Consider the following 18,907-nt stretch of genomic DNA (forward strand, 5'->3'; position numbering starts at 1 on the left):
AAACAGTGGCTTCCCTATTAAAAGGGGAGGGTAGCTTTAAAAAAGAGAGAATCAATTTGAGAGTGCTGGCATGAGAGCTGGGATCCATCCATATTCATTTTAGCATGCTCTTTCCCAAACCGCCACCACTCAAAACCCCAAAGCACCCTCTTGCAGATAATGGTGTGCGTTCCTGCTTTTATTGACTTGTTCCTTGCATCTGGGGCAGTGCCCCAAGCTGTGCAGAATAATAATAATATAATAATAATAATAATTTATTATTTATACCCTGACCATCTGGCTGGGTTTCCCCAGCCACTCTGGGCGGCTTCCAACAGAACACTAAAATACAATAACCTATTAAACATTAAAAGCTTCCCTAAACAGGGCTGCCTTCAGATGTCTTCTAAAAGTTCGGTAGTTATTTTTCTCTTTGACATCTGGTGGGAGGGCGTTCCACAGGGTGGGCGCCACCACCGAGAAGGCCCTTTGCCTGGTTCCCTGTAACTTGGCTTCTTGCAGGGAGGGAACCGCCAGAAGGCCCTCGGAGCTGGACCTCAGTGTCTGGGTTGAATGATGGGGGTGGAGACGCTCCTTCAGGTATTCTGGACCGAGGCCGTTTAGGGCTTTAAAGGTCAGCACCAACACTTTGAATTGTGCTCGGAAACATACTGGGAGCCAATGTAGGTCTTTCAAGACCGGTGTTATATGGTCTCGGCGGCCGCTCCCAGTCCCCAGTCTAGCTGCCGCGTTCTGGATTAGTTGCAGTTTCCGGGTCACCTTCAAAGGTAGCCCCACATAGAGCGCATTGCAGTAGTCCAAGCGGGAGATAACTAGAGCGTGCACTACTCTGGTGAGACAGTCTGTGGGCAGCGAGGGTCTCATCCTGCATACCAGATGGAGCTGCCCTGAACACAGAATTGACCTGCACCTCCATGGACAGCTGTGAGTCCAAAATGACTCCCAGGCTGCGCACCTGGTCCACAAGGTTGCTGGTTCTATTCTGAGGGCAACTAATACTCTTCTACGCAAACCCTCGTTCAAACAACCTATTGAGAGTTTATGTCCATTTAAAAAATGAGCAGGAGAAAAACACTGTGCCTCCGTTAATCAAGAACTTATCTGGTGGCTGGCAGCCAAAGAAACAGCAGCCATCAACATGGTGGGGTTTGAGTTTTATACAGCTCTGGCCCTCTCGGTCCATTTTCTGTAAAAGGTAAAGGACCCCTGACTGTTAGGTCCAGCCGTGGCCGACTCTGGGGTTGCGGCGCTCATCTCGCTTTACTGGCCGAGGGAGCCGACGTACAGCTTCCGGGTCATGTGGCCAGCAGGACTAAGCCGCTTTTGGCGAACCAGAGCAGCGCATGGAGATGCCGTCTGCCTTTCCGCCAGAGCGGTACCTATTTATCTACTTGCACTTTGACGTGCTTTCGAACTGCTAGGTTGGTAGGAGCAGGGACCGAGCAACGGGAGCTCACCCCGTCATTGCGGGGATTCGAACTGCCGACCTTCTGATCGGCAAGTCCTAGGCTCTGTGGTTTAACCCACAGCGCCACCCGCGTCCCTTTCCATTTTTCATTTTCATGTTTCCATTTTCTGAAAACAGCCCAAATATTCTAGCCCCGGAATGGGGAATACTCCGGCTTGCAGCTCACAATGTGGCCCTCCAGTCCTCTCTGCGAGGCCCTCAGGAAACCCCTCAGGCCACACCCCCTAATGCCCATCAAGTCTGGCTGTGATGTGCCCTTGCTTAACCTGGTTGAAGGGGCACAGAAAATAAGAGGTGGTGTTATTTATCAAGCAACGTGCAGATTTTGTCAAAATAAAGTAACTAGTTATACCGAGAGACACCACACGAGGGCGCCCTTTCCCTACCGCAGCCTGTTCCTAACTCGCATTTTAACCCCTTGCAGCCCTTTCCTTTGTGCATGTGTATGTGTGTGTCTTTTTGAAACTTACTGTTTTATTGGGTCTTCATAAAAGGAAGCACAGTGGCGAAGGAGGGAACCATTTTCAGCCGGAGAGGGCCACAATCTCTTCGGCACAGCCTTCTGAGAGCCGCATGCTGGAGGTGGGGCAGGGAAACAGTTTTACATTCTGCCCCCACCAGGGAAACAAGAAGCATTAAGAGAACTAGCAAAAGTAAAAAAATCACTCAAGGAGGGAAAGCAGCCTCAGGGAGGATTCTGAGGGCCAGGTAGGGAGAATTAGAGGGCCACATTGGCCTGAGAGCCCCCACCCTCGCATATTACAATTTTTCACTGCGAAAACACCCTTTGCCAGTCGCTTTGTTTGGTCCCAGGGTTTCATTTCATCGCCTCTTTTTCTCAACGGGAGTGCAAGGCGGCGGGCGCATGGCGCACGCCTCCCCCCCAAAAAAAATATACCGTATTTTTTGCTCTATAAGACTCACTTTTTCCCTCCTAAAAAGTAAGGGGAAATGTGTGTGCGTCTTATGGAGCGAATGCAGGCTGTGCAGCTATCCCAGAAGCCAGAACAACAAGAGGGATTGCTGCTTTCACTGCGCAGCGATCCCTCTTGCTGTTCTGGCTTCTGAGATTCAGAATATTTCTTTTCTTGTTTTCCTCCTCCAAAAACTAGGTGCGTCTTGTGGTCTGGTGCGTCTTATAGAGCGAAAAATACGGTAATTCCCAAAACAACCCTCTGAGGTTGGTTGGGAAGAGAAAAGTCAGCAAAGAGAGCTTCACGGCCAACTGGAGGGGATGGGCGAGGCTGGATTTGAACCCTGATCTGGGCCAGGTCCTGGGAGCTGAGCAGCCAAGCTAACGGGAAGGGGTGCCCCATCCTGGCGCCATCGAGCCGGCCAGAGGAGACCCCCAAAGCTGAGGGCCCAGAGGCCTCACCAGCTGCTTGCCTTTGCTGCTCCCTCTCAGATGCCAGAGACATCACTCAGCCATGACTCAGAGCAAGACACAGCCTACATGAGCAGCTGTTGACTCATTCCTGGGGTGTGTGGGCGCCTAAGCGCATGGCTGCGCATTGTGATAGGAATTCTGAGGTCTTAGATATATGGCAATGTTCATAAGCGTACCAACCAAGCACGTACATAGATCAGCACAGGAAGACCGACCTGGAACCATTTTGACTCCCAAACTGAGCAAATGTTTTCTCTGCAAGGCCAAAGTGGGAAACCTCCCCATTGTCTTTTCCTTCACAAATCCTGTCTTAAGGGTATGTCTGTGTTTGAATAGGGTGTGAGCCTGTGACCTGGCCCAGGAACGAAGTATTTATCACTACAAAAGACTGGCCAGGATCCCCAATCAAGTAACCTGCCAGACAGGAAATAAACAACGACAGGAGAAAAACATTCAATTTTCTGTTTAGACCACCTTTTTTGTGATGTAGGTGTGATGTATCTGGGGGGTGGTCTTAGGTTACACCCCTTCTGTGATGTATGTATGATGTTTCCGGGGGTGGTCTTGATCTAAAGGTAAAGGGACCCCTGACCGTTAGGTCCAGTCGTGGCCGACTCTGGGGTTGCGGCGCTCATCTTGCTTTATTGCCCAAGGGAGCCGGCGTACAGCTTCCGGGTCACGTGGCCAGCAGGACTAAGCCGCTTCTGGCGAACCAGAGCAGCGCACGGAAATGCTGTTTACCTTCCCACCGCAGTGGTACCTATTTATCCACTTGCACTTTGATGTGCTTTCGAACTGCTAGGTTGGCAGGAGCTGGGACAGAGCAACGGGAGCTCACTCCGTCGCAGGGATTCGAACCGCCAATCTTCTGATATGAAAGTCCTAGGCTCTGTGGTTTAACCCACAGTGCCACCCACGTCCCGGTCTTGATCTACAGGGTGGCAATTTCAAAAGTCTTTATAAGGCCTTGTGCGCCATTGTTCGGGGTTCCTCCTCCCTCCTGCATGTGGTGTGTGAGGACCCTGTTGCAACAGATCAATAAAGATCAGGCTTACTAGCTGCTTTGCTTCTCAATATTCTCTGGTTGGCCTCTGTTATCTTCTCCTACCAATAGGGAACCTATGTAAGGACTCTATAAAGGTTCTTGGATACCCCATAAGGGCAATTTTTGTTTACAACAGCATACAGGGAAGAGGTTTGAAGCCTCTCTCGCCACCGTAAGCAAAGCATGGCGCTGCTACCCACTCCTTCAGCTTTCCTGGATTCGGTGGGGTCCCTAAGGGTCATCTAGTCCAACCCCCCGCAATGCCCAACTTTTATCGGAATGCAAAAGGCCAGACGACAGCCAGTTTTAAAGCCCCAACACACACACACACACACACATTTCTGGGCACTCGCTTTATGACCTGGCGGTCAAGGCAAGCAAGCTTCTCTATCCAGCCCCCAGAAGCCACACCATACCTGTCAACCGTCCCTTATTTGGCGGGAAACTCCCTTATCCCAGCGCCGTGTCCCGCTGCTGTCCCTTATTGATGATGTCCCTTAAATTTCCCGGGTTTCAAAGGAAGCAGCTCCTCTCCCTCCCTCCCTGCCGGCCAGGGAGGAGGGAGGCTCCAACTGTGTTGCTTGGCTGCGTTGCTCACCCAATAAGGAGTCTAAGAACGACGGGGGGGTGGAGCTTGCATGCCTTGTGCCGATCAAATCGGCCGCGTTGCCTGGGGACTCGCCTTTGCTCAGCGCTTCCCAGCGGAGAGGTGACGGTGGTTTTCCTTGCTGCATCCCCTTTGCCGGGTTGCTGCGCTGTGGGAACCACTGCTTGAGGCTTCGTTTGGCTGCTGGCTGGGCTTTCTGCCTTTGGCTCGGAGGGGCTCAGAAGTCGAACATACCTGTGCCCCTTGGAAAATCCCTTATTTTGGCTGCTGATCCCTTATATCCGTGGCTGCTGGTCCCTTATTTTCAAATCTGTAAGTTGACAGCTATGAGCCACACCCCTTCCCACAAGCCACACCCCTTCCCACAAGCCACGCCCCTAACCAGCCCTGCCTTGCACCCTCCTCTTGAGCGCTTTCACCGGACGGGAAACGTGTCCTTGAACTCCAATCACGATTTCTTCCAGAGATAAAAGAGGGCTGTGTGTAGCAACCCGCCTAACGTACATACGGGAAATTTGTGTACATTGCCCCTCCCACTTTTGCCTCTGGCTCCGCCCACTTCTAGAATGCGGCTCCTGGAAAGTTGCCCAGAAAGAAATGTGGCCCTCGTGCCCCAAAAAAGCTTCTCAAACTCTGAAACAGAGAACAGTCCTCAATGAAGCTGCTGCCAACCCGTGCAGGGGACGCTAGCTTCAGCGTCCCCCGCCATCTTCCAGCTCTGCATCTGTCAAAACCCGGCTGATAATTAAAATACTGTCTGTGTTTCTCAATTAACCAGAGAAAGCGCTTCTTGATAGCCCTGCGTCCTCCCCCCTTGGCCCTGAAAAAAAGCAAAGAAACCCAGTTTATTTAATTTAATGGCTGCCTGTGTGTCAGACCCCAGGCAGGGAGGAGACTCAGCTCGTTAGCAGCAATTAGCGAGCTTCTGCCCATACACGACTTCTAATGATCCCCAAAGAAACAACAGGCCTCATCTATTTATAGGCAATATCCTCCCCCCCCCATTTTTTTCTTCTCTCTGCTACCCCATCACCACCACCAGGCAACCTCTCCATTCCAGCTTCCTCGGGAGCGGGGCGCTAAACAGAAAATCAAATCTTCGCTCCTGGGCTCAGCTCTCAGAATTGTCATAGGAATTTTATGGTCTTAGATATATTATAATGTTCATAAGCGTACCAAGCAAGCACGTACATAGATCAGCACAGGAAGGCCAACCTGGAACCATTTTGATTCCCAAACTGAGCAAATGTTTTCTCTGCAAGGTCAAAGCGGGAAACCTCCCCATTGTCTTTTCCTTCATAAATCCTGTCTTAAGGGTATGTCTGTGTTTGAATAGGGTGTGAGCCTGTGACCTGGCTCAGGAACTAAGTATTTAGCATTACAAAAGACTGGCCAGGCTCCCCAGGAAATCCAATCAAGTACCTGGGGACGTGGGTGGCGCTGCGGGTTAAACCACAGAGCCTAGGACTTGCCGATGTGAAGGTCGGAGGTTCGAATCCCCGCGACTGAGTGAGCTCCCGTTGCTCGGTCCCTGCTCCTGCCCACCTAGCAGTTCGAAAGCACGTCAAAGTGCAAGTAGATAAATAGGTACCACTCCGGCAGGAAGGTAAACAGTGTTTCCGTGCACTGCTCTGGTTTTCCAGAAGCGGCTTAGTCCTGCTGGCCAGATGACCTGGAAGCTGTACGCTGGCTCACCCGGCCAATAAAGCGAGATGAGCGCCGCAACCCCAGAGTCGGCCACGACTGGACCTAATGGTCAGGGGTCCCTTTACCTTTACCTTACAGTGGTACCTCAGTTTATGAACAGCCCTGTTTATAAACTATTCGGTTTACGAAACTCCGCAAAACCAAATAGTTCGGTTCCGGTTTGCAAGCTTAACTTGGTCTACAAATGGAAGCCCACCGGTGGCGGGAGGCCTCATTAGGGAAAGCACGCCTTGGTTTAAGAACAGATTTGGTTTAAGAACGGACTTCCAGAACGCTGTAGACCTGTTTCTGCACACCCTGCCATTCACGTTCTCCTCCAGCCAGCTGGGCCCTCAGAGTTCAAGGACAAATATTCGTTGTTGACATCCACCCGTCTCGAGAGACAACCGAAGGGTGAAGTCAAACCATTACACCAAAATGCCATCTCAAGTCTGGGCAGGGGGTCCTGGGCTGCCCAAGCAACAAGACCCCCTTCTCGGCCTCAAAGATGGGGGTCCAAAGGAGAGTGGAGCTAGACATTTGGCACCAGTTTGGGTACAGGGGTCACCAGAAGGAAGCGTACAAAGCGCTATCCAGACTACACTCTGGATTTGTGTGGGGTTTACGCGGGGGGGGGGGGGGACGCTGTGGTCTAAAGCCTCTTCGGCTTGCCGATCGGAAGGTCGGCGGTTCAAATCCCTGCAGTGGAGTGAGCTCCCTGCTCCTGCCAACCTCACAGTTCGAAAGCACACCAGTGCAAGTAGATAAATAGGTACCATTGCGGCGGGAAGGTAAATGGCATTTCCGTGCACTCTGGTTTCTGTCATGCACCAGAAGCTGTTTAGTCCTGCTGGCCACATGACCCAGAAAGCTGTCTGCGGACAAACGCCAGCTCCCTCGGCCTGTAAAGCGAGATGAGCACCTCAACCCCATAGTCGCCTTTAACTGGATTTAACCGTGCAGGGGTCCTTTACCTTTACCTTACTCTCCTGAGCCTTTTCGTCTCCCAAATATACCTCACAATGCAGTGATGGTTTAGGATTAGAATCTTTCTTCACTCTGCAGCAAGTGCAGAAATGGCTTTCTTGACCATCAGACCCAATTTTCTCATCCTCTCCATGCACTGGAGCCTGTCTTCACATGGCGGGGGGGGGGGTGAGAGAATCCTTAACTCCCTAAGGGTTTGAAACCCATCACCTGGTTTAGCCAGGCAGAAACACACCAGTGGGGTGTCTGTCAAGATCCTCCGGGGCAGCAACCAGGGGCCGGATCGAGGACTCCGGAGGGCCACATTTGGGCCCGAACATCCCCATCCCAGGGCTAGACGAAAAACGTCACTTATATCAAACAGAGGACCGATCTTTGATCTCACCCTAAAACAAAGAGAGGGCACTTGCCGTTCGCCAACTGATGTTGGGTAACTCCCAACCCCCTCCCCCCAAAAACCGCAACTTACATTAGAAATCAGGGAATTGTGGACTCGCGGCACGGGCTGGGCCCTTAAGTGGTCATCCACTCCAACCCCGGGCTCAATGCAGAAATTTAGGGGGAAAGGACTGCCCTGCAAAGCAGAGATTTCTGGGCTACACGGATCTATAATTTGACATTCTTGTGTATGCCATAAGGGAAAGGGAGCAGTTTTTGTTTACAACAAAATGAATGGAAAGTTAATGAATTCCTCAGATCAGAGAGTGATGATCCCCAGACAGAACAGCTTGCAAACCAAGGAGGGAAAGAAGGGGAGTTTGGCGAGGGGGGGGGGACACATTCCAAAGATGCTGTGATTAATTAGCCTGGAAATCTGTGAAGAATCAGTTCCTGTGATAATGATCTACATTGAGGAGCTGCTATCTTCCTCCCTTTCCCATCCCGTAACTTTCCTGCTGCCTTTAAAAAATTAAAATAATCATCATCCTTCTCTTCCCCCCAGAAGAAATAACACTCAACTAAATTTGACTTAAGATTCCAGGAGGCTTACCTTTCGGACCGAGGGCAGAATCGGGGAAGAGTTTTTCCTCCCTCTCTCGTACGGCTAGAATTCGTGGGCACCCAAGCGAGCCAAAGGACAGACAAAAGGAATTCTTTGCACGGTGAGGAGTTAAAACCGTGGAACTACCCGCCACAGGAGGCGGCCATTGCTGGGACGGCTTTAAAAGAGGACTGGGCAAATTCAAAGAGGAGAGGGCTATCGATGCCTACTAGCCAGAAAGGCTGTGCTCTTCCCTTCACAGCAATGATTCCGAATACCAGCTGCTGAGAACCGCAGGAGCAGAGCGGTCTTGTGTTCAAATCCTGCAGTTCACAGGCATCTGGTTGGCGACTGTGAGATGCGCCCCTGGTCTGATTCTTCAGGCTCCCTTTATGCTAGCAGGCAGTATTTACCAGACGCAGAATTCATGAGAACCCTGTCGTTTAAAAGATCACCATCCAATTTCTAGGCCTTATGGTGGAAAAGGTGTAGACAGAATATCGTGATAGGAATTTTGAGGTCTTAGATATACGTTAAATGTTCGTAAGTGTACCAACCAAGCACGTACATAGATCAGCACAGGAAGACCGACCTGGAACCATTTTTGATTCCCAAACTGACCAAATGTTTTCCATGCAAGGTCAAAGGAAAATGGAAAAGCCTCCCATTGTCTTTTCCTTCACAAATCCTGTCTTAAGGGTATGTCTGTGTTTGAATAGGGTGTGAGCCTGTGACCTGGCCCAGGAACTAAGTATTTATCATTACAAAAGACTGGCCAGGCTCCCCAGGCAATCCAGTCAAGTGAGCATTAACAGGTAACCTGGCAGACAACAGGCAAACAAAGCACTCAGATTTCTGCTGTAGACCGCCCTTTCTGTGATGTAGGTATGATGTATCTGGGGGTAGTCTTGGAAATTTAAAATGTCTATATAAGGGCAGGCACACTTTTGTTTGGGGTTCCTCCTCCCTCCTGCGTGTGGGAAGTGAGGACCCTGTTGCAACAGATCAATAAAGATCAGGCTTGCTAGCTGCTTTGCTTCTCAATATTCTCTGCTTGGCCTCTGTTAGTTTCTCCTACCAAGAGGGAACCTACGTAAGGACTCTATATGGGCTCTTGGATACCCCATAAGGGGAAAAGGGCAGGTTTTTGTTTACAACAGTGCCCTTTTTCTCAGAAGCTGGGTAAGCTTCTCAGTGGTCATAGGGCGGCCGGGCGGGGGTCTTTTATATACCACCCAGATCTCCCCATGAAATGAGAGCCCATATATAATGGCTAGTGTGCTGGACCAGGGTTCAAATCCCCACTCAGTCACTGAAAGGGATTTTTTGGGGGTTTTTTGGGGGGGGGGCTGCCACCATCTCTCTCAGCCCTGACAGGGCTGTTGTGAGGACAAAATTCAGTGTCGAAGAGCCCCCACCTCGGGCGAACAGGCGGCATTCAAATTCCAGAAATACCGTAATTTGTGCTCTATAAGACTCACTTTTCCCCTCCTAAAAAGTACGGGGAAATGTGTGTGCGTCTTATGGAGCGAACGCAGGCTGCGCAGCTATCCCAGAAGCCAGAACAGCAAGAGGGTTTGCTGCTTTCATTGCCCAGCGATCCCTCTTGCTGTTCTGGCTTCTGAGATTCAGAATATTTTTTTTCTTGTTTCCCTCCTCCAAAAACTAGGTGCGTCTTGTGGTCTGGTGCGTCTTATGGAGCGAAAAATACGGTGATCGAATAAAACCGTTGTTTCGCCGGAGAAGCAAAGTGGTGCAAACCCGAATCGTATAGGCAGCCAATTCTCTTCCAAATCTGGACTGGCGCAGTCCAGAAATTTAACACACGCCCCCCCCCCACACACACACCAGAGGAAGACCCCGCTCCCGTCTCCCCACCATCATATACACTTCGTAAGTTCAATAAATGTGAATTTGGATGAGGTGAAGGACAGAAGAGCAACGCCGGTGGACGGCAAAGGAGCACTTTGGTTCTGCCATGTTTTATTACACAGGATGGGTCTGGATGAACAGGTAAGACTTTTTTGTTTTGTCCACGGGACAGAAAGCAGCCACTTCTGAATTAGCAAAATAACGAGAGAAACCCCACTTGCCTCCGCCAATCGGACATTTGGTCAGCAAAGCCACGATCAGTTTAAAACCAGTTGTACATTCAACATCAAAAGGCGCGTGGTTTTTGGCGAGAGGCGCTGTTGCGGAGAGGCGCAGACTCTCCCCTCGTGGAAAAGGAGGTCGGCTCGCCGGAAAGTGGAAGACGAGCGGCCGGTTTGCTCGCCGCGGAACGAGAGGCGAGCCAGACCGCATCGTGATTCAGAAGCGGCCCCACGGAGGAGATGGTCAAGGCGGCGCGACTTCCAGACGCCGAGACCGTGGACGGGACGGGAAAGGTATTCGTGGGAAAGCGAAGATTTCAAGGGTCAAAAACAGATTCGCAGGGAGGGGAGAGCGGAAAGCGATCTCCCCCCGTGAGGTCCCAAGGCCAGTCCTTGGAGAAATTCAATCCTAAACATGGATTACTCGCAAGGAAAAGCTGCAGGTGTTTCAAGCGGCCTTCCGCCTTTGCGAGGGGCCTTGCAAACACACAAACATACACACACGCTCCTATTGCATTTTAAGAAAGTTCCTTATATCCACACCCCTTTAGAAAAAGAGGGGGAAAGCTCATTCTCAACTGTAACTGACTTGCGGGACAGCATTTGACCACTGTCCTCCGATTGCAACCTCCTTGAGGACAGAGACCCGTCCAGGTTTCCTGCGTAAGTAAGGTGCTGTCTACAACAGTGTAGATAAAGTCTCCTAAAACCAGTTTTCAGTTTTTGGCCTCTTCCCACTGCTGTAAGTCTTGCTGATTCTATAGATTCACAAAATCTTGTTTGCCTAAAACCAAGGGCTCCAGGTTCCCCGCATTTTCCAAAGCCACGCTGCCTTTTGGAGACGATATTGAGGGTGACTTTTAGATTCCCCCCCCAGCTCTCCCCCTTCCAGATCTCTGAAAATCAACGATGGCAAGCTGAAAGCGCGTATTATCTGCCAACATTTACAGTACGGCTCTAATTTCATAGCGACAGTTTGAAGCAGAGAAGCTGCAAGGGAAAGGGAGAGCTTGACCCTGTCCGCCGCCTTAGACTTAACCCTCATCGCCATCCCATATTTTCTCTGTCCTATCCTGCTTTACGGGACACAGGTGGCACTGTGGGTTAAACCACAGAGCCTAGGACTTGCCGATCAGAAGGTCGGCGGTTCGAATCCCTGCGACGGAGTGAGCTCCCGTTGCTCGGTCCCTGCTCCTGCCAACCTAGCAGTTCGAAAGCATGAAGTGCAAGTAGATAAATAGGTACCGCTCTGGCGGGAAGGTAAACGGCGTTTCTGTGCGCTGCTCTGGTTCGCCAGAAGTGGCTTAGTCCTGCTGGCCACATGACCCGGAAGCTGTACGCCGGCTCCCTCGGCCAATAAAGCTAGATGAGCGCCGCAACCCCAGAGTCGGCCACGACTGGACCTAATGGTCAGGGGTCCCTTTACCTTTTATCTTTACGTTGACAAGCACCCACAAAGGCCAAATCAAAGCTCCCTAGACTGTATCGCCCCATTTCCCCCCCGTAATGCAGACAGACTCCCCATTTCAGCATTGACATCCCAGCTCTTGTTTCCTGGAAAGGAGCAGGGAAACCATGGCTTGCAAAAACGTAAAATAAAAAAATAAAGCAGGAACTAAACATGGATGATATGGACAGGGAATTTGGACTTCACAACTCACCCCCCCCACAAAAAAATACTATTACCAGTTCCTTCCTTGTCTCCACCTCCTTCTCATCCTGGTCAAATGACTCACATTTAATGCCATAATGCCAGGGGGACAAATTCACGTCCTTCCGCAGGGCCTGTAAGACAGAGCTATTCCGCCTGGCTTTCAATTTGAACTTAGCCTGATCTTTTATTCCCCTTCCTTCCCTCCCTCTCCCCTTTTATGAAGATTACCCGCTCTGGGATCCCACAGCTAATTCTCCCCTGGTCTCCTTGCTGGCCCAAATAGGACTAATTTAGCCAGCTAGCCCTGGTGATCATCTAATGTTTATTAGATGGCTTTCCTCCCTAAATTGATTTTTAATTCTGAATTTATTCAAAAATTATTTTTCGACATAGGACTTATTTAGCCAGCTAGCCCTGGTGATCATCTAATGTTTATTGGATGGCTTTCCCCCCTAAATTGATTTTTGAATTCTGAATTTATTGTTATTCAAGTTTTATACGGCGTTGTATGCTGTTTTTTGTTGCATCAATTAAGTGTTTTAAATTTGTTGTTAGCCGCCCTGAGCCCGGTTTTCTGAACCGGGAAGGGCGGGGTATAAATAAAATTTAATTATTATTTATTATTCACACAACTGAGGGGGGCAGCCCTCTTTTCGCCCAAAGGGGGAGTTGATCATCTTGCATGAAACTTTTATTTTCCAGAATGCAAATCATCTTAGCAGACCAGAGGCCTTTAAACTGCACACACACAGGCACACCTTCCTATTTCTCATCACAAAAAAATGGGATTTTGTTGCAAAGGGTCAGTTTTCTAGCTCTCGTCGTCCCCTGGGGAATGTAGGGCGTGTCAAATCCTTAGCAACCAAAACAGCGGGGAGGGGGGGGTCAGGATTTCCCCACTCAGCGCAAAACCCAGGCATCAACCCCCTTTCTCCCCATTGCTCCAGCTACCTTGCGACTTCCCAACGCGGGACCCAGCTACGCTAGTAAAAATAAAACGTTATAAATGCATTATAACACTGCGACGCCAGAGGGCGCTGTAGAGCTGAAATCAGAATTCTACAAAATTTCCCATTGTGAGCTTTAAAACGGGGGTTTTTTCCCCCAGAGCGTTTTTTTGATAGCTGTGAGTAGATGCAGCACAAGGGAATTGTTCCAAATTTTGTGCACAAAGGCTTCTAAGCCACACATCCCTAGAAACATACTCTCTCCCCCTCGCAAAATTATAAATTGATCGCGGACGCAGCCCAACGAATGTTTGGTGGCTCAACGCTATCGCCACAAATCCACAAATCTCTGGTACCCAGGATTCACGACGCTGGGAATTGTTTCTCGCTGAAATAAAGTTTATAGTCCTCAAGAGAGAGGCGGCAGCCCCCAGCGAAATTCTCAGGAGCCAGAACGATCAGGCCAGACTGAGGTTGACTGAAGAGAATAACCCGGAGGGTACCAGAATCTATAGGGCTGAACTGCCATCTTGTTAGATGGAGGTCAAGTGAGGATGATGGACCGAGACTTCCCCAACCTAGTACCCTCCAGATGTTTAAAAAGCACAGCTGGGGATCAAACCTGGGACATTCTGAATGAAATGCAGATGTTCTAAGCCAGGGGTGCCCAAACTTTTTCCAGAGAGGGCCACATTTGATGAAGTGAACATGCGTGAGGGCCGGCCAAAGTTATTGACATTTTTTAGGATTGAAGTTGAGCTTTTTTTTACAATTTTTGGGGGGAGATTTTAGGATTTCGCCCCAGGACACATGCTGCCACTGGGCCCCCGGATTAAATCAACCACCAGGCCGGATTAGGCCCCCGAAACGGACTCTGGACATGCCTGCTCTAAGCACTAAGCGACGCTGCCTCCTCGCGACTGTGGCTCCACCAAACATGCGCACAAACACACAATTCCGAAGACAAGGGACGAAACGACAGGTTGACGTACAGACATGCGCACCACAACACGTCTCACAAGAGGCTGGCAGAGGGAGAGGCACAAAACCCGAGGCTGGCTTGTTACGACACGAGAGTAAGGAAGAGGGCCTGGCTAGCTGTGGAAGGTGGCGGCTGCCTTGTGAGTCTGTTTTGGAGATCTCTTATCCTCCCCACATACTTCAGGCAAGAAGGAGGGATGGGAGAAGGTGCGTCTGGACCGCCTAACCCCATGCAAAATCTGACGCACTGCTCAAACAGTTCTCAATTCATGGTATGCAACAATAGCAGCAAGAATACTGATTGCAAAGTATTGGAAGACACAAGATTTACCCACCCTGGAAGAGTGGCAGATGAAGGTGATGGACTATATGAAATTAGCGGAAATGACTGGCAGAATCCGAGACCTGGGAGAAGAGTTGGTGGAAGACTGGAAGAAATTTAAAGACTATCTGCAGAAACACTGTAAAATTAACGAATGTTAAAATGATGTTGGATTGAAAATAAGTGGCATTAGCAACAAAGTTAACAAGAGTATGCAAAATTGAACTGAAAATGGATGAAAATATAGAGTTATGATATGTTAAGATATAGAGTTAAGATAAACGAAAGAGGGTAAGGATTTGCTGATTTGATTATTTAAATGGGGATACAAAAAGCGGAGGTGTGAGGAGGCCAAGGAAACAAGATAATGAGTTAGGGTTACAAAAATGGATTTGTTTTTATTCTTTTTTTTCTTATTTTATGTATTTTTCTATGTTTCTTTTATTGTATTTTTTTGTTTTTATATGATCCTTTAAATTTATGTTTTTGTAAAACTCCAATAAATATCTTAAAAAAAAAAAAAACAATCCTCAATTCATGCCCAAATTCCCAACGCATGCATGCGCCGCTTCTTTTTGCAACCCTCTGATTGGTTGGTTGAGTGATTGAGCTCTTGTTTAGCCCACTCTTCGTGAAAAACCGATCCTAGACATCTTAAGAATGTCTATAATGTAATGTGGTGCAAGATTTACGTATAAGCTAAGCAAGCTATGGCTTAGGGCCAAAAAAGGACAAAAAAAAAACCAGGATGTACATTTCCAAAATATAAGATACAAAACAAATAAAATAAAACCTACATCCAGCAACAGTGTTTTGTGTTGTGTAGGCTCCTAGGATGTAAGTCATGGGCCCCGCCTGCTCCTTAAAATATCACTGCTTTGCTCCTTTCTATATATAGGGTGCCTACATTCTGCATAGGGATGCGGGTGGCGCTGTGGTCTAAACCACAGAGCCTAGAGCTTGCTGACTGGAAGGTCGGCAGTTCGAATCCCCGCGATGACGGGGTGAGCTCCCGTTGCTCGGTCCCTGCTCCTGCCAACCTAGCAGTTCGAAAGCACGTCAAAGCGCAAGTAGATAAATAGGTACCGCTCCGGCAGGAAGGTAAACATCGTTTCCGTGCGCTGCTCTGATTCGCAAGAAGCGGCTTAGTCCTGCTGGCCACATGACCCGGAAGCTGTACGCCGGCTCCCTTGGCCAATAAAGGAAGATGAGCGCCGCAACCCCAGAGTTGGCCACGACTGGACTTAACGGTCAGGGGTCCCTTTACCTTTACCTACAGCAACAGTGTTTTGTGTTGTGTAGGCTCCTAGGATGTAAGTCATGTGCCCCACCTGCTCCCTAAAATATCCCTGATTTGCTCCTTTCCATATATATATATATATATATATATATATATATATATATATATGGACCCTATATATATATGCTCAGTCCCAGCGCCTGCCAACCTAGCAGTTCGAAAGCACCCTCGGGTGCAAGTAGGATAAATAGGGACCGCTTACTAGCGGGAAGGTAAACGGCGTTTCCGTGTGCTGCGCTGGTGCTGGCTCGCCAGAGCAGCTTCGTCACGCTGGCCACGTGACCCGGAAGTGTCTTCGGACAGCGCGAGATGGGCGCGCAAGCCCAGAGTCGGACACGACTGGCCCGTACGGACAGGGGTACCTTTACCTTTATATATAGGGTGCCTACATTCTGCATGGACTGGTTGCACGGCAACATGGGCAAATGGCTTGAGATACCTATGAGGTCCATAAATGACCATATAGCATATATTCAACACAAAAAAACAGCAGCAAATAGTTGTTGGCAAAGGACAGCTGGACATAGAAAGGGCCCCATTACCTTCTGGAGCTTAGGGCCTCATCAAACCTAAATCCGGCCCTGATGTAAGGAAAACAAACTAAGTAATCGGAGGGGGAGGGTCAAATCCCAACAAGAATAAATCAAACTTCTACCACAGTCTGGGGGGTGGTGGAGAATAAAAATGTATTTCACACCTCCATAAAATAACTTTGCATGTTACCAAAAAACCCATCAAGGGCTGTATTATTGACTGAGCCTTCCCCAAATCGGGATATCCTATCCAGCTAAATCCTACTCACCGGGCTGCAAGCCGATCTTAGCCTTACTCACGAGAAGATCCGTCGAAACAAAGGCGCACATGCACAACTAATGCATTGCTTCCGTTACAATTCAGCCGCAATGCAACCCACCGGTTGCAATGGGGAGTCCATTGTCTCTCGAAAAAGGGCTGGCTGGTTTCATTTGCTGGCATTAAAACAGTTTAAAAAGCCAGCCTTTAAACCGTAACCCATTTCACAAAGCCGGCAAAGGAGCTATTAAGATTTAATTGCAAAAAAACCTCTCACTGACCTGTTCCTTCCCCAGCAGAGCACCCAGGTGGAAATCCTGAATTTAAGAGGCTACAGGTGCAGAGGCCAATATTATTAAAGGAGCAGGGCAGAGCTCCTGCTTCTTGTAGCAACCTCAAAAGCAATGTTGTAAAATTCCTCCAGGTGATTGATATATATATAATCAACCTGCCGCTGGACTCCATTTATCCCTGACCATTGCTTATATAAAACTGATTTTGATTTAAAAAAATCTAATTGACATTTCCATCATTAAATATCCACTGTTGCAGTCATACATTCATTGACTTCCCTCCTTGCCCTTCCACGGTTCTTTAAATTTCCCCATAATTTCTGCATGTTCTAAGAACAAAACAAACAAACAAACAAACAATCATTGAATTTAGTTTCCCCTCTCCACCCAATTATATCTCTCTATTGTGTGTTACACTGCTGAATTTACCTTAATCCAGGTAGCATTTTCACTTGCTGGAGTCTCAATATTTCAAGAGCAACAGTTTCCACCAGCCTTGTTCACCTACTCCCTTGTAATTTGGGCTCACCTGTCTGCACTGCACATTTTAAAGCAGTATCACACCGCTTTAAAACTGCCATGGCTCCCCCCCAAAGGATTCTGGGAGCTGTAGTTTCTTAAGAGTTCTTAGGCTATCCATTATTCCCTTCCTAGAGCTACAATCTATAGAGAGGTTTCACCATAAATTTCTCTTCCCAGGGAATTCAGTGAATTGTAGCTCTGCAAGGAGTCTCTAAACCAGGCTTTCAGCTCCCATAGAAAAGACTACAGTTCCCATGATTCTTTGGGTCAATCTTGTTTTAACAGATGTTTCAGAGTTTTGAGATTTTTTAAATTGTAAACCCTTTCATTTCTGTTTAATAGCAAGCAGTCTATTATAATAAACAGGGGGCAGGAACCCCTTTAAAAGTGCAAAGTTACCACTGACGAAGGGAGCTGATGTTATTTTTATTTTTAATGTTGGAAGGGGAACCATAAAGCAAATTGGTACTCAGCAAAAACCTTTGCCAGTCTGCTGCCAATCATCTAGACACCGGCCATCAATCATATAACACCGGTCCTGAAAGACCTACATTGGCTCCCAAGACGTTTCCGAGCACAATTCAAAGTGTTGGTGCTGACCTTGAAAGCCCTAAACGGCCCAGTATCCCTGAAGGAGCGTCTCCACCCCCATCGTCCAGCCTGGACACTGAGGTCCAGCTCCGAGGACCTTCTGGCGGTTCCCTCCCTGGGAGAAGCGAGGTTACAGGGAACCAGGCGGAGGGCCTTCTCGGTGGTGGCGCCCTCCCATCAGATGTCAAAGAAATAAACATCTCTCTGACTTTTAGAAGACATCTGAAGGCAGCCCTGTTTAGGGAACCTTTTAACATTTGATGTTTTATCGTTTTTAATATTCTGTTGGGAGCCGCCCAGAGCGGCTTGGGAAACCCAGCCAGATGGGCGGGGTGCAAATAATAAATCATTATTAATATTATTATTACTGTTCAACCGCCCCTGATCCAGAGGTGCTGAGCAGGGACTGCCAGCCATTAAGGTAAAGGGACCCCTGACCATTAGGTCCAGTCGTGGCCGACTCTGGGGTTGCGGCGCTCATCTCGCTTTATTGGCCGAGGGAGCCGGCGTACAGCTTCCGGGTCATGTGGCCAGCAGGACGAAGCAGCTTCTGGCTAACCAGAGCAGCGCACGGAAACGCCGTTTACCTTCCCGCCAGAGGGGTACCTATTTATCTACTTGCACTCTGACGTGCTTTTGAACTGCTAGGTTGGCATGAGCAGGGACAGAGCAACGGGAGCTGACCCCATCGCGGGGATTCGAACCGCCGACCTTCTGATCAGCAAATCTTTGCACAAATCCTCTCGTTCTCCATCTATGCAGAACAAGGACTGACGACATCCCCCGGAAGTCTTTCTAAGAGATTCCCAGGGAAACAGCTGTTTCCCTACTGCTCCCTCCTATGGATTTTCTTATCTCCATCTGTGGCCCTTTTAGCTTGATAGATTTCTTGCCATTTTTTAAAGGAGGAAGCACAGATGCTCGTGGGTGCATGTGAAAGGACCATATTGCATTCAGAGAAAGGAAGGGAAAGACTTTACAGCTTGATTTTCGCTTTTTTTAAAAAGAGGAACAGAGTGGGGATGGGAATAGAGACTCCAAGCCTCGCTCTCTTGAAGATGCCAACTTATTTCCGCTGGAGAATTCATTTCTCCACCCACAGAGCAGCCAGTCACCAGCAGCCAAGGAGGCCCTGAATACCGTGTTTTTTGCTCTATAAGACTCACTTTTCCCCTCCTAAAAGGTAAGGGGAAATGTGTGTGCGTCTTATGGGGCGAATGCAGGCTGCGCAGCTATCCCAGAAGCCAGAA

Source organism: Podarcis filfolensis, assembly GCF_964270895.1.
Source record: "Podarcis filfolensis genome assembly, chromosome: 18".
In the NCBI taxonomy this organism is placed as follows: Eukaryota; Metazoa; Chordata; class Lepidosauria; order Squamata; family Lacertidae; genus Podarcis; species Podarcis filfolensis.